At 42.6% G+C, this 13,979-nt stretch overlaps 1 long non-coding RNA gene across 1 annotated transcript; it reads left to right on the plus strand.

The window, feature by feature from the left end:
* Positions 1–475: 475 nt before the first annotated feature.
* On the plus strand, positions 476–12,381 carry LOC121489936. Its single transcript, XR_005987459.1, has 3 exons — positions 476–557; positions 8,780–8,889; positions 10,471–12,381. It is a non-coding gene; the product is annotated as an uncharacterized LOC121489936 (long non-coding RNA).
* The last annotated feature ends 1,598 nt before the right edge of the window (positions 12,382–13,979 follow it).

Genomic DNA, 13,979 nt, shown 5'->3' on the forward strand with positions numbered 1-13,979 from the left:
GTTATTTCCAATCTTACACCATTTTAATCAATGTAGTCATGGTCATCTTAGTCCAAAATACTATGTATTTCCTCATTATAAAGCCATAAAAGGAATTTCAAAAAGGTTGAGTGTTTTAGAAACTTTTTTAAAAAATTGAACTAATGCATGTTTATAATTTTTAAAAACTTAGAACATTAAAAAGAAAAGTAAAAGTAAAAGAGAACTGTTCTATCTAGTACCACTTCCTATAGGTAATCACTGCTACCAGAAAGTTTCTAGGAATATAGAAGCACATACCTGTGTTTGTTTATTTGACACTATAATCTGTTATACCACTTGCTTTTTTCACTTACTGCATCTTGGAGATCTTTCTACACCAATCCAAGTTGATCAGTTCTTTTTAGAAGTTGCACAATATCCTATTAGATGACGTGCTATCACTCAAATGCCTGGACAGTACTTCTTACTGTGCATGATACATACTCCGTGAGCTGGGAACCCAGCACAGGGTCTGAATCTACGCTGTTCTGTCCACACTGCACCTTTGCTGAAAAAGGGAACACATGGTTGCACAGGTAACAGCTTTACCTCTAGAATCAGCATTATAGTCTATAGAGGTCTCCAAATTTTTCCCTTTTTTGCTCTTTTGTTATGGCTGCTTTCAAACTAAAAGTTTACTTACTAATCCTCGCTCACACTCCCTCCACCCCTACCCAGCCCCAGGGAACCACCATTCTACTTCTATTTCTATGAGTTCAGCATTCTGATTAATTGATTGATTGATTGATTGATTGATTCTCTATATAAGTAGAGAATCAGTCATGCAGTATTTGCCCTTCTCTGTCTGCCTCATTTCATTTAGCATAATGCCTTCCACATTCATCCCTATCAATCTGGCAATAGCATGATTTCCTTATTTTTTAAGGCTGAGTAATATCATTCAACTATTATATATATATGAAATATATATTATACTGTATATTTATATAATATTATATAGACATCTCATTTTCTTTTCCCACTCAACCATCAGCAGACACATAAGTCGTTTCCATGACTTGATTATATGAACAATTCCGCAACATCCCTAGAGTACAGATATCTCTTCAAGATAGTGAGTTCATGTCTTTTGGATAACAGCGCGGAAGTGGGATTGCTGTATCATGTGGCAATTCTATTTTTAATTTCTTGAGGAATCTCCATACTGATCTCCACAGCAGCTGCACCAGTTGGCATTCCCACCAGTAGCGCACAAGGATTTCCTTTCCTCCACATCCTCGCCAGCATTTGTTGTCTCTTGTCTTTTTGATAATAACCATCCTAACAGGTGTGAAGTGATAAGTCTTTGTGGTTTTCATTTGCATCGCCCCACTGATTAGTGATGTAAAGCACCTTCTCATGCACCTGTTGGCCATTTGTATGTCTTCTTTGGAAAAACGTCTATTCGGATCCTTTGCTCATCTTTTAATTGGGTTATTTGGTTTTTTGCTGTATGAGTTCCTTACATATTTTAGATATTAAGCCTTATCAGATTTGTGGTTTGCAAATATTTTCTCCCGTTCCATAGTTGCCTTTTAATTTTGTTAATGGTTTCCTTTGCTGTGCAGAAGCTTTTTAGTTTGATGTGGTCCCACCTGTGTATTTCTAGTTTTGTTGTTTTTACCTCTACGAACTTTTCTTATCTCCACACCTGTTGTTTTTTAAGCATGTTTCCCCCTGCCACTTATGTATACTTATCTATTTATAAGTTATACACATATACTACTTTATGAATATATCGATGTTTACATGACAGGACACACACTAAAGATGGACATTTTAATGGGTTGAATTAAAGATGAAATAGACAACAGTAAATTTATTTAATAATAAATTATATAAAAATATATATGTAATAAGATCATTTTACTCTTTTTGATCATGTGATTGCATATACTTCATCATACTTAAAAATATTGATTTAACATCCTATATTACAGTTATTCTGGGCTTTGATTCTAAGTTCAGCTTATTTCAATAGTTGATTTTATGGGTTGTTTTTGCTGGCCCCACTTGGAGTCCTGTCAACCAAAAATACAAACTTGTTTTGAAAATCCACTTTGTGCTCACATTATTAAGTTTATCTTTGATTCATGGCTACTTTGGAAGAATCTTTTAATGCTAGCTACCAGGGGTGCCTAGGTGGCTCAGTGATTGAGCATCTGCCTTTGGCTCAGGTTGTGATCTTTGGGTCCTGGGATCAAGTCCCGCATCAGACTCCCCTCAGGGAGCCTGCTTCTCCCTCTGCCTGTGTCTCTGCCTCTTTATCTGTATCTTTCATGAATAAATAAATAAAATATTTTTTTAAAAAAGCTAGTTGCCCATGTCATAACCTTTAGCTTAACTAAAATTAGGTGAGATTATTCCATAAATCCATTTACCCAGGCACATGTCCAAAACCAGATCCCTGATCTTCCACTTCAAGCCTGCTCTCTGCCTCATCTTCCACGGCTCAATTATTGACAACTCCAGCCCCTCAGCTGGTCAGGCCAGAATCCTTGTGACTCTCCGTCAGCTTCCTTTCCTTCTCTCAGCACTACATGGAATCCCTTAGGAAACCTATTAGTTCTACCTTCAGGTCATATCCAGAACCTGAGCCCTTCCTGTCCCTTCTCCAGTTACTGTCCTGGTCTAAGCCACTGTCCTGTCTCACCTACAGCTCTTGCAACAGCACCCTAACCATCTTCCTATGTCCGTTCTTTCCCTCCATAATCTCTGCATCACAGCAGCATGTACAAGTCTTAAAAAAAAATTGTTTTATGTCAAACTTACAGAATAGCAAGAAAAAGAATAGTACAAAGAAAACTATTCCCTTACCTCATAGTCCTCTATAGTTAGTATTTCTCCCATCTGTCTGTCTACCTATCTAAAAGGCATATATGTAGGCCATTTACTCTAAAACACTTTAGTGTATTTCCTAATAAGAATATTGTCTTGCATGACCATAGTACTGTTACCGACCTTAGTAAATATAACATTGACACAGTAATTTTATCTAAGCTGCCATCTGTCTTCCTAGCTTCCTAGCTTCCTGGCCCACTGACGTTCTGTAAGACATTTTATTTTGTTTAGAACAGGATCCAGTCTGAGATCAGGGTCAGGTATGATATTTACTTGTTGGAACTCATTACTCTTCTTAATTTGGAACATTCTACTTTGTCTTTTATGATACTGACGTTTTTGAAGAATACTAGTTCTCTCTCCCCTATTTTTTTAAAAGATTTTTATTTATTTATTCATGAGACACACAGAGAGAGAGGCAGAGACATAGGCAGAGGGAGAAGCAGACTCCCCGAGGGGAGCCAGACATGGGACTTGATACCAGGACGCCGGGAAAACTACCTGAGCCAAAGGCAGATAGATGCTCAACTGATGAGCCACTCAGGTGCCCTTCTCTCCCCTATTTTTAAAAGAATTTTCTCATTTGAGATTTTTAAAATTTAAATTCAATTTGCTAACATATAGTATAAACACCTAGTGCGCATCCCATCAAATGCCCTCCTTAGTGCCTGTTACCCAATTACCCCATCCCTTTGAAACCCTTTGTTTGTTTCCCAGAGTCAGGAGTTTCTTATTAGAGAGGTCTTCCTCTCTAATTTTCCCCCACTCAGTTTCCCCTCCTTCCCTTAGGGTCCCTTTCACTGTTTCTCATATTCCACATACAAGCGAAACCATCTGATAAGTGTCTTTCTCCGATTGACTTATTTCACTCAGCATAATACCCTCTAGTTTCATTTGGGGTTTTTTGATGTTTCCTCACCATTAAATTCAGGTTATGAATTCCCGGCCAGAACATTACAGTGATGCTGTGTCCTTGGCAGGGTATCACATCTGGAGGCACACAAAGTCCATCTGCCCCTTACTGGCAGCATAAATTTTAATCAGCCGACCAAGGTGTGGTCTGACTTCTCCACTGTATAGCAACTATTTTTTCCCCTTGCAACGAATAAGCAATTTTTACATGGGTATTTTAAGACCCTGCAAATATCTTATTCCTCATCAAAATTTCCACTTGGATTTAGCAACCACTGACGATTCTTGCCTGAGCTGATCTTTTATTGGATGACTGTAAAGGGTACCTATCAAACTCCAGCACAACCAGCACATGTACCAGCCAACATATGACATTCTACTGTTAAGCAAGAGCCCTTTCTTCTCCTTATCTACTTATTATCGGCATGGATGCATGGATTGCAACTTTTCACTAGTTTGTGACCCATTGCTGTCTTTAATTACTTCGATGCTCCCATAAAACTGCCTCCCATTTACCCGGTGGAAGCCACCTGGGTGCCTGTGCTCTTCTTTTAAAATGAGATCACGTACAGCAGTATCCCCCACTTTTTGAAAGTTTACATTATGCCACTTGGCTTTTACAAAAGACCATAGTACCTGTTTTCACTAACTGAAAGAAATCCAAGAGAATTTTTGTTTTTATGGAAAAAGGTAAAATGCAAAAACAACATTTGGTGTTTGTTTGACAGCAAGCACCCAGCGGCGAGAGAGGGGCCCGGCCAGGCTCCTTCCCCAGGAACCACATTCAGCATCCTAGCGTCAAGCCACCGTAGTTGTGAACTGTGTCACAAGCATCTGCACTTTATTGCAATTTATTCTGTGCATTTGTTAGCAAGATGTGTTGCCAGGCAGCAGGAAAGCCTATGAGAGGTTATTTCTTGAGTCTGGGGACACTCAAAATTGCTCCATATAAATTAATGGTAGTTGCTCCTTTGCTTTATGCCATTTTGGCTTATGAAAGGTTTCAGAGGAATGTTCTACTTTTGGATAGTGGGGGAAATCTGTAACTTCCCTGCTCTGAGTTGTAGCCGTGCAACCTCTCCAAAGGAAGAACCCATTTCTAGCCCTGGTTTTAGAGCCTTCTGTCAAAGAATAACATGCTGCCCAAGACAGGCCTATGATATAAAGAAAGATTCGTCATGAAAAATCTCTGAATGAAAGTCTCTGTTAAAGATAACGTGGAGCAGTCTCTGCTTCTCAGTGGCTCAGGCAGTTAAGTGTCCAACTCTCAGCTCATAATTTCAGGGCTTGGGATTGAGCCCCACATCGGGCTATGCACTGGGCATGGAGCTTGCTAAGATTCTCTCTTTCCCTCTCCCTCTGCCTGCCCCCACTGCCTCTCTAAATGAATGAATGAATGGATGAATGAATAAACGAATGAATGAATAAAGTAACATGGTACTTAGGTATGTGCTGGCTTAATTACTGAACCTCCAGCCATCCCCCAGAGGGGCAAGTACTATGCACTGAGCATGGAGACTCAAGAAAGAATGGAGCTCAAGAGACTGATGTCTGAACAGACAAAGCAAAGAGACGCAGTGTGGCACAGTGGTGGAGAGCACAGACCCCCAGCCGGACTGGCTGCAATTGGGAGAACTCAGTTCTCTGGCTTCGCAGCTCTATGACTTTGGCAGGCTACCTGATGAGGCTGTGCTTCGGTCACGGTACTTGTACACTGAGCACCACTATGGTGCATCTGTCTGCTGCAATGATTAAGTGACTTAGTACTAAAGTATTCAAACCAGTGTCTGATCCACAGTTAGCTCTCAATAGGTGCTGGCTGTTGTTAAAATATAGTAAATAGAAGTGCTGTAAAAAGGATGTAAATGTAACCTTTCTGGGAGTTTTGAAGGAAGTAGCGAGTGAGCCAGACCAGAAGAAGAAAAAGGACTTCCAGGTAGGCCTAAGGGCGCTAGTCAGGGAGATGGCATCTCATTCCTTCAATGACAATTCCTTGTTTATACACTTTGTATTTACCCTGTGTCTCCCTTCCCCTCTGATTTCTGGTTCTCCTTATTATATGAAGGAATGAACAAACTCACCAAGAAACACCATACCCCATGACATGCTGACAGCATTTCACAACATTAAATGTGACTTCAACACAGTCAGGATTGACTCTCTGCCCATCTAACCGCACCCCCACATGCTCTAAATGACCTCCCCAGGTCTGCTCTGAGTTTTTTTACCTAGCCATCAGGGAACCAGGAAGCCAGTGGAGGGCCTGGCTTGGGATGAGAAAGGGATGGGGCAGTACTTGTGAACCCAATGGAAGATGGTAGCCAAAATGAGTGAAGAGGAGTGTGCTCTCATAACCAACTCAAGCATTCAAGTTCATTTTTGAGAATACTGTATGGGCAAGGGTGACATTAAAAGTAATTAACACACACAAAAAAAGTAATTAACAACTAGTACGACATGGACAGCCACAGAGCAGAGAACGGCATCAACAACCAGCCATGGTGCAGAGCTACCTTGTGTGCTCTGCTCTGTCCAAAATAGACCTATTCATAGTCAAGACTCTGGATCTACCCAACTGCTTCCAAGTTGCATATCAGGTCAGAGTAGGAAAACTAGGTGTCCAACCCAGGATCATATGCAGCACCAAGCACAGTATCTGTACATAGTAAGTGCTTGATATACATGTGCTGAATGAAGAAGCAGCATGATTAGAAGCATGAATTTCAGAGCTAGATGGCATTGGGCTAGAGTCTTGGCTATGCCGTGAACTGTCTGTGTGGTCTTGAGCAAGTGACTTAAACTCTCTGTGCTTCAGGCACCTTACTTATACAGTGGGGATAATAGTAGTTGCCAGATTATATACGAAAAGACAGGTTTGAACAGTACCTAGCACATAATAAGAACCCAACAAGTATTAGTTATCAATGTCAGTTATCTAGCATTCAAAAAAGGTGTGTTGGAGGACTCACATAAAGGATCTAAGCCACTAGTCAGGCAGTCAAATAAATGTTGGCCAGCCCCAGGAAAGAAATTGCTATCATTCGGCTGAAGCCAGATACTTTTTACTTGAGTTTCAGATATACTCTGCCTCGCTCTAGAAGTTTCTAGGTCCTCTCCTCTTTGATTCTAGGCTTGGTCTTCCTGACCCTAAGGAATCATCCTAGTAAAAAGGAAGATGTTATCCCAGGTGCCACACTTGGGAGCGCCTGTCTTCATTCACTGCCTCTGCCAATCTCTGGGGAGCCTCTCTCAAATCAGAAGCAATGCTCAGCTGGGGCTGAGGGTCTAACAGGCCCGTGGACCACTGCCTCATTTCCTAGTTAGGTGTCTAATTTCGTCCTCTTCCTGCCACCACGCAACTCATCCACTATGTCACATAGAGCTAGACAAGTAATATCTCATAGCCCTGGTGATTAAGCGTTCACCACGTTGCCCCAAGAAGCAGACAAAGCGTCGTTTTTGTTTGCAGATGAACCATTTAATAAGAGGCTGATGCTAGCGTTTGCTAGCTATTTACAAGGAAGTCAAGCAGTGGTGACTTAGGTTTTCCACCTCTGATTGGGAGTGGGAGGTGATTTTCAAGCGTAATGTCACTTAGCAACTGAAAGGAACTCTAAAAGGGCTCCTTTCTGGTCTGTGGCTAATCCAGGTGACTTTGGGATCCCCATTTCTTTGAGATTAGAGTGCTCACAGTAGATACCCTCTTTATCAATTGGCTGCATGTGCTTCCTGTCCCAGGGGTTTGAGATGGGTAATTGCAGCCACGACTACCGGATATAAGCAGAAACTTTACAACCACAAGCTTCCTTGTTGTTGCTGTAGCCCTTCTGCTTCCAAAGTTCAACGGGAAAATAAAGTGGGTTTCTTGGCCCACAGCTCCATTTCTAGCCAGTTCCTCCAGAAAGGAGCCTTGGTGAAGGATGACAAGGTTGAAAGGACATTTAGGGCCAGCAATCGGTTATCCATTCTTTTTTTTTTTTTTTTTAAGATTTTATTTATTTATTTGAGAGAGAGAGAGTGCAAGCACAAGCAGGGGGAGAGGCAGAGGGAGAAAGAAAGGGAGAAGCAGACTCTCCACTAAGCAAGGAGCCCAATGCGGGGCTCAATCCCAGGGCCCTGGGATCATGACCCAAGCTGAAGGCAGATGCTTAACCAACTGAGCCACCCAGGTGCCCTTGGTTATGTATTCTTTTTTTTTGTTGTTTTTTTTTAAGATTTTATTCATTTATTCATGAGAGACACAGAGAGAGGCAGAGACACAGACAGAGGGAGACCAGACTCCTCACAGGGAGCCCGATGTGGGACTCCATCTCTGGACTGAGATCACACCCTGACCCAAAGGCAGACAGAGGATCAACCACTGAGCCACCCAAGCATCCCTTGGTTATATATTCTTGATTATCCATAGCATTTAGTAGTCAGAATGGAAAGGAAAAGCAATATGTTCATTTTCTATTTAACTGGTTGATTATAGACGCCAAGATAGTGTTATAGGAAGTTATAATGTTAGAGCAGGAAGGGGCCCTGGAGACCAAATAAAGTTACCCATTTTAGAGAAACTGAGGCCCTAGAACATTAGGTTTCTCTCTCAAGACCATCACATTGGCCAGCAGTAGAGCCAAAATTAGCACCTCGATATCCTGCTACAGGTCTAAAATATTAACCCTTGCACATGGCAAGTGGCATTTTCCTGGCAGCAGAAGAAATACACAAGAAGGTAATTCTAGTTCTGGGATCCAATCCTACTCAAGTCTGAGCATATCTCATAACTCCAGCAATAGTCTTGTGGAGGAGATCCTAATTGTGTCCAAATCCATTCTCCCATCCTACAGTAATAAAATGCCAAAGGCTAACAGGGCACAGGGCTACTCAGGAAAAAAAAGAAAAAAAGAAAGCTACACTTCCTTGTATGCCTTACAATGAACTCATGTCTGAGTCCTGGTCAGCAGGATGTAAAGGAAAGCAGGGAGTGCTTTAAAGGACAAATGTATATATTATCCTCCAGACCAATGACTGAAGAGCTGACCCAAGGTCTGGAGCTGGAGCAGCCATCTTGGGCCACGAGGTAGAAGCCCGATGTTGAAGAGGACGGAACAACAAGACAGAACAAAGCAGGTGATCGGGGTGCTACTACACCAGCCCTAGGTTGCCTCTGTTTATATGAGAGATAAATATTTTTTAATCTTTTTAAAACCACTGCTATTGGGGGAGGGGTGGTTCAGCCTCAAGAAAAATAATGCAACTCTAATGCCAGCAGCAAAACTCTTTTGAAAGTTTCCTGTAGGGCAGCCCGGGTGGCTCAGTGGTTTGGCGTGGCCTTCAGTCCCGGGCCTGATCCTGGAGACCCGGGATGGAGTCCCATGTCGGGCACCTGCATGGAGCCTGCTTCTCCCTCTGCCTGTGTCTCTGCCTCTCTCTCTTTCTCTCTCTGTGGGTCTCGTGAATAAATAAATAAAATCTTAAAAAAAAAAAAAAAAGAAAGTTTCCTGTAGAGTTTCCCAGAAAGAAATATAAGGATTTCATTTCCTGGACCTGGTGCCTACTTAAAGAGAAGCGCCTATTTCATAGAGAAAGGTGGGAGCCAAGGAAAGATCCCATCTACAAAATAGAGCCACTCTCTGATGATTTGACTTCATTTGGTTTTTAAACCAGTTCCTCCTTTAAAACAAGAGCTCTGTGGAAAAGCTGAGCTATCTGTTCACACCTACAAATCAGAACATCCTCCACTGATGGGTTAGGAGCTTGGGGAACAGGTGTTGTCGTGTCGTGGCTTCAGGAGGAAGTGACTACCCTCGGGGAGGGTAGGCCATGTGGGACTGACGGGGTGGGAGTGCAGGAGGCAGGACAGCCAGGAAGGAAGGTGCACAGGTGTGGGGGCTCCATCACAGTGGGTCTACCTGGACTCGTCTTTGGGAGGCTGGGACAGCACATGACCACCAGAGGGCAGCAGTGGGAGGTGAACCTCAGGGGCCTCCACATGGTCACTCACCCCAGGTCCCCAGTGGAACCCAGCCTGGCTGGTCCAACCGGGGTCTCTCTGCTTCTCTTTGTCCAAAGTCGCCCTCCTTACCAGAGGGAGTGGGAAAGGAGTCGCTTCCCTGAGCGGAGGAGGCCGAACCAGCAGCTTTCATAGTCATCAGCTTAGGGTTCCCTGACAATAATTGTTCCCTCCTTTCACCACTTTTTGCCATCTCTACATCACACATTCAACATCTAATTAAAATAGACTTTATATTGGGTTGCTTTTTTTTTCTTCACTTGGCTTTGCCCTAAGCAATAACAGCTGTGAAGTAGCAGGTTTGGGGTGGCATAATTATTACATTAAAAAAAAATGTCTGTATTACCAGAAAATCCTCTAGCTACCAGTAGCGGTATGCTTAGAGAAACACCGCATTATTTCATCAATGCCCCCAATGACCCAACGAAGAAAGAAACAATATTATCCCCATTTTACAGATGAGGAAGTTGAGACTCCGTGAGATTAAACAGCTTCCTCAGGAGTTTTTCACCAGAGCTGGGATTTGAGCCAAGGTCTGTTTGAGTTGAAAGGCCTAGTGCTTGCTTTCTCCCAGGAGAAGGAAGGCGAAGACCTCTAACGCTGAAGCAGAGGAGAAATGAGAGGGAAGACTCCCAATCCCACCAGAAATCCTCCCCTCAGCTCTCCCTCACTTGCTGCCATTTCTTCTTTTCCTTCAGGTTCTAAGAATGTCTCCTTCGCACCAAAACAGAACATTCCAGAATGCATCCCTCCTAAATAAAGGCTGCCAACTCCTCGTCAGGAATGAAATGTCCTTTGGGATTTTTTTATCATCTCTAAAATGACGATAAAGAAATTTAGCTCTCTGTAGTCCTGGATAAACCAGTAGGGAAGGAGAACTAAAGTTTCTGGAGCTGTCTCACAACATACCCGTGGGAGGCTGTGGAGTGTGCACTTGTCACATTGAGCCCGGAGGACGGCGGGGAGTAGGAACCTCAACATTTATCTGCAGCGACTGCTCATACCTGAGAATCATGGTGAGACGTGTGGTCAAAGAGAAAACCCCAGACTCTGCTTCTTACCAGCTGTGTGACCTTGGGCAAGCCCCTTATCCTCTCTGGGCTTCAGTTTCACCCTCAATCAGAAAGAAGGATCTCTGTCCCAGAGGGTTATCTTAGCAGTAAGTGGGGGAGCCTGTAAGTTAGTATTAAAACATGCTACTATCATTGTTATTATGTTAACTTACTGTGAAAGTACAAAGGATGTTCTTTTTTTATGTAGATTATAAACCAATTTTTCCTTTTCTTTTTTTGAGATATCAGAGTTGTATCCATATACATTGCAAAATGTAAAAGGACAGATGTGGCCCTGCCATAATAATAATCAGGTCCACAGCTTAAGCAGGAAGGGTTTTCAAGTTCAAACCCAGTTAGCTTAAAGTAAGTTGTCGCACTTGGGAAATATTGCCTTGTCTTTCTGGACACAAAAAAGAAGAAAGAAAGAAAAAGAAAAGAAGAGAAGAGAAGAGAAAGAAAAAAGAAAGAAAGAGAACATATCCTAAAGCAAACCAAAAACTGTTAAATTTTGAAATACCCCTGGCCCCAAAGTCTCACTTCAGACACTGTTTCCTCTTTCCTGAATATTCTAGCCCAATATGCATGACTTTTTGCCTCTGCCCCAGGGCCCCACAGAAAGAACAGACAGGACATGACTTTGCCCAAATTAGTTTCACTTTCTCCCAACCAGGCCGGGTCACAGCCATGGAGAGCTGCCTCCCATGGCGCTGAGGGCATTTCTGTTTTTCTTAGTGCAAGGCAGGGAGGACTTAAGTCAGAGAGCTCGGTGATGCAATGAATTTTCCAGCTGCCAATGACACTAGAACCTCATCACATTGTTTTGTCTTCCTTCCTAACCCCGGAGTGTAGCAAGCATCCATGTTCTCATTAACAAAGCCACCTGTTGCATTACCACCTGTGATGACTGAGGCAACCTTTGTCTACTACTTATTTACCATCTGGCTTCACAAGATGGAAGCTGCGTAGTGCAAATAGCAGAGAAATAAAGTTGGAAGGCAGCTGGGTCCCCAACTTCATGGAACCACATACCAACTCTGGAAAGCTTCTGCGTGATGAAATCACCAAGAGCCTTCCAAAAACCAGATGTTCCTGTCCCTCTCAGGATGACTACCATCCCCCATAGCTCTCTGCTAGACTCATCTCAACCCCGCTCTGCTCTAATGCCAGCACAAACAGATGGCCTGGGGAGCAATGTTCTCTTCATCTCATCAACTTCTCTTTGTCATACTGTAGCTTGATCCTTCTGGAGAATGGTATTCAATCACCAGAGACTCATTCTGTAGAGCTTGACTGACCAAGGGGAGAGAACAATCTTCTTACTATAGCCTAAATGTAGATATCTGGGACCCCAGCCTGTCTCCCCCGCCCCCCACATCTGATATGTAAACAGCTACGTTTTAAACAACTTCTCAATTTCTGAGGGTTTTATCTGTCTAATCAGCTTAGTGTTGAGGGAGTTTGGAGCCGTCAGACACTCACTCGTCAATGGCTAAAAGAGAAAGAAATACATAAAAAGATTTGTTAGTAGTCACTTTGTGCAAAACAGAACTCACATTTGTCTTCCGTCTAAAAAGCTGGTCATTGACTTTGAATGTGGTTTCATTGATGCTGTTTAGAAAATATTTTACCTCTAAACGAAAAGAAAGATGAACTGCCTCTCAGAAAAGGCAGAGTTAAGAGAGAATAAAAAAAAAAAAAAAGATAGAAAAGCTGATACAATTCTGTTTTGATGTTTGATGACATTCAGTGTCCCAGAACAGTGCTTTGGGAATAATTTTTCCTTTTGATCTTGCAGTATGAATGGACACGGAGACCATCTATATGAAAGGACAACCTGGGTACATAGGGCAGAACAAAAGAATTTGCCAGGAATGGGAAAAGCACACATATATAAACAAGCAGAAACATTAACTCCTGCCTGACTACTAAGTTATAATCTCCTCTCCACTCCATATCATACCAACCAATTATTCATCAGTACCCTTCAAATGTAAAGAGTATGGTAAAATTTATGTTTCAGATTTATCTCATCTTGATGCCAGGGTGGCCCTCCCGGGCATATCTGCCATCTGCCCCTTCCACGATCCCTCCTCCCTCAGGGACCAGAGAGTAGCACTCATCTTGAATTCTCCTGTAAGCTGCAACGCCTTAGGATGATCTGATGCAGGTATATAGTCTCCGCAACGTGTCCCTCTCTTCCACTTTCTTTTCCTGCTTTCCCACATCCATTAGACTACTCTCCTCACCCAGATCCTTCCAACCCCAACAGTTTTGTCTTTGATCTCGCTTGCCTCCTCCTGATTTGGCCAATCTTAGAGCATCCATGAGGCTTCACGATATGGAATGAACATAGGTCATTTGTTCCAGGTCATTTGTTCCATTCATTAAATTTATTTATTCATGAGACTACACAGAGAGGAGAGAGAGGCAGAGACACAGGCAGAGGGAAAAGCAGACTCTGTGCAGGGAGCCCAATGTGGGACTCGATCCCGGGTCCCCAGGATCACGCCCTGGGCTGAAGGCGGCGCTAAACCTCTGAGCCACCCGGGCTGCCCAAATTCTGGCTTTTTACTTCCTAGCTGCATGATCTTTGTCAAGTTACTTAACATTTCCACTTTAAGAAAAAGTGGTTCTAATACTACCTCAGAGGAATTCTGAGGCAATTAAATTAGAAGATGTATGTAACATCTATGGCACATTTAAGTGCATGTTAAACATCAGGATTTTTTCTTCCCCTGTCTATTCCCCTAAATAGTCCTGGTTTAAAGGATTATTTGTCAGCAATTACACTAAATAGTTTGGCATTATTATTACTCAGGTTTCATTCAATATTTTCATTCATCATTCTAAGGAACACAATAACATGTCATTTTTGGCACCTGCCTCTGGGGAGGTAGTGACATCTTTTTTTAGTCGTAGATCATTTTCATAACTGGCTCTTTACCTTCACCTAATACATCAGAATCTGCTCAGTTTGAAACTGTGAGGATCCTCAATGGTTTCATACCCAGCTCTGGGAAGCCTCTGTTGGCCCCTTGGGAGCTAGAAGTTTCTACTTCTCTTCCTCTGAGGGGACACTGCTGAGAACAGGTGGGAGGGCTGCCTGTTCAAGTGTGGCCTCAAAGACAAGGTGGAAATGAAAACGAGGTGAG

Source organism: Vulpes lagopus, chromosome 4 (genome assembly GCF_018345385.1).
Source record: "Vulpes lagopus strain Blue_001 chromosome 4, ASM1834538v1, whole genome shotgun sequence".
In the NCBI taxonomy this organism is placed as follows: domain Eukaryota; kingdom Metazoa; phylum Chordata; class Mammalia; order Carnivora; family Canidae; genus Vulpes; species Vulpes lagopus.